This window comes from Physeter macrocephalus, chromosome 5 (assembly GCF_002837175.3).
Source record: "Physeter macrocephalus isolate SW-GA chromosome 5, ASM283717v5, whole genome shotgun sequence".
NCBI lineage: Eukaryota > Metazoa > Chordata > Mammalia > Artiodactyla > Physeteridae > Physeter > Physeter macrocephalus.
The window spans coordinates 43,930,537-43,933,292 of record NC_041218.1 but is presented as its reverse complement, the minus strand read 5'-3'; the positions used below and the strand labels follow the sequence as shown (position 1 = coordinate 43,933,292).

The 2,756-nt window shown below is 40.5% G+C and overlaps 1 non-coding gene across 1 annotated transcript; it reads left to right on the top strand.

The window, feature by feature from the left end:
- The first annotated feature begins 290 nt into the window (after window positions 1-290).
- On the top strand, window positions 291-397 carry LOC112067206 (U6 spliceosomal RNA). The gene has a single exon (XR_002893148.1). It is a non-coding gene; the product is annotated as a U6 spliceosomal RNA (small nuclear RNA).
- Window positions 398-2,756: the final 2,359 nt, after the last annotated feature.

The following is a 2,756-nucleotide window of genomic DNA, read 5'->3' as shown; positions in this document are numbered from 1 at the left end:
AGTATGGAGCCACATTTGTCTTTGAACATCATGCACTGATTTGCTTGTGCCAACACAGGTTCTCAACCTCAGATATTATGAGTAAACACTTTTTATTTTAGGGATGAGAAAATGGCTGAGATGTTAAGTGAATTGCCTAAGATCACACAATGCTAAGCCCACATGTTCCAATACTCTCTGTAATTTACTAATTCCTTAATAGTAATGATAATGATAACTTTGTAAGGGTACAACATTTTAAAGTTTACAAAGAACTTCCACCCACATCATCTCATTTATATCTCACAATAGTGCTTGCTTCAGCAGCACATATACTAAAATTGGAATGATACAGAGAAGATTAGCATGGCTCCTGTGCAAGGATGACACACAAATTCGTGAAGAATACCATATTTTTATGCACCCCAATGTTCACTGCAGCACTATTTACAATAGCCAGGACATGGAAGCAACCTAAAAGTCCATCGACAGAGGAATAGATAAAGAAGATGTGGTACAAATATACAATGGAATATTACTCAGCCATAAAAAGGAATGAGATAGTGCCATTTGCAGAGACGTGGATAGACCTAGAGACTGTCATACAGAGTGAAGTAAGTCAAAAAGAGGAAAACAAATACCATATAATATCGCTTACATGTGGAATCTAGAAAAATGGTACAGATGAACTTATTTGCAAAGCAGAAATAGAGACACAGATGTAGAGAACAAACTTATGGATGCCAAGGGGGGAAAGGGAGGGGTGGGATGAATTGGGAGATTGGGATTGACATATGTACACTACTATGTATAAAACAGGTAACTAATGAGAACCCACTGTATAGCACAGGGAACTCTACGCAATGGTCTGTGGTGACCTAAATGGGAAGGAAATCTAAAAAAGAGGGGATATATGTATACGTATAACTGATTCACTTTGCTGTACAGCAGAAAGTAACACAATACTGTAAAGCAACTATACTCCAATAAAAATTTATAAATAAAATAAGCCATGAAAGGCAAAATAAAATAAATTAATCCCACAATAACTCTGATGTACTTGGAAGGTAGATATTATTTCCGTTTTATAACTCAGAAAGTGACCTACATAGGTGTTAGTTATTTTCAACACAACAAAAAGTGCCATAATAAGCACAGGAAATAATATGGAAGTTTGGGGCTTATTGAACTCAGCTATTCAGTCTCATTACATAGGATTATCTCCTCTAACTGGTTAAGGCAATTCTCTGAACTACAAACTGAGGGGCTTCTCAGTGAGAAACCAAGATAGGGTCATCCTGTATGAAAATGGTGAGAGCAATGTTGTGTGAGTTTCAGGTATACAGCAAAGTGATTCAGTTATACATATACATGTATCTCTTCTTTTTCAAATTCTTTTCTGTACACCTGAAACTAACACAACATTGTTAATCAACTATACTTCAATATAAAATAAAAATTAAAAAAAAAAAAGAAAATGGTGAGAGCAGACTGAAGCAGATCTCAGGGAATCGTCTAAGGGGAGAAAGAGAATAAAGCAACCCTACTAAGGGGCTTTCTTTCTCTACCACTGATGGAGTTCCTCCTGTGCTTCCTGGTGACATATCTATAGCATTCTCCAGGAAACAAAGCCTATATTCTCTTGGGGGAATCTACACAATGAACACACACCCACACATAAACACACACACGCAAACCCAGTAGGCTGTGGGGCAAGAAGAGGGTCTTGGGAAAAACTATGTAGAATTTGAAACCTATACTATTGTTCTAATTATCTACTGCTATTTAACAAACCCCAAAACTTAGTGGTTTAAAATAACATCCCTTTTTACTATAGTTCACAATTTCGTGGGTCAAGAATTCCCACAGGGCTCTGCTGGGCAATTCTTCTGTTTCACATGGCACAGACTGGAATGATTCAGTGAAATTCAGCTGATGGCTGGTCTGGTCAGGAGGAGACAAGAGACTTCATTCATATAACCAGTGTCTTGATGGGAATGGCTTGAAAGCTGAACTCACCTCTGCCTCTCTCCCTCTCCATGTAGTTCCAGGGCCCTCCACGAGATATCTCCAGTAGGGTAGTTGGATTTCTTACACGGCCGTTCAGGACTCCCAAAGATTTAGGAGGCAGTTGCTAGCCTTTGTTCGAGGAGAGGTCCAGACTGTCATAGCGTTAGTTCAGCTGTGCAGTTTTGGTCCAAGAACTCACAGGTTGACTCCCTTCCAGGAGAAGCTAAATAGACCCCACCATTTGGTGGGAGCAGCACCAAAGAATTTATGACCATATTTAATCCCATACAATTCTTACCATAAACTGCTCAGATTTTCTCCATTCTTTTCATTGTTACCACTCATTCAGTGTTTTTACAATTATAATCTGAAGAAAATAATGAGGACACAGGGGGGATAATTTTTAACTCTAGGAACATGCCCCATCAACTGGGGACATGAATTGAGATGATCTCTCTAGCAAAACTGGTATATGTCTTGTTTCACCACCCTGGGTTTAAGTGACATAATGTATTCATAACCTCAGATATGAGGCCCTTAATCCCTCTAATCACCCATTCATGTTGCAATTGTTTCCAGAGTCTCCATCCCAGATATTTTAAGAATCCTCAGGGCTTCCCTGGTGGCGCAGTGGTTGAGAGTCCGCCTGCCGATGCAGGGGACACGGGTTCGTGCCCCGGTCCAGGAGGATCCCACATGCCGCGGAGCGGCTGGGCCCGTGAGCCATGGCCGCTGAGCCTGCGCGTCCGGAGCCTGTGCTCCGCAAC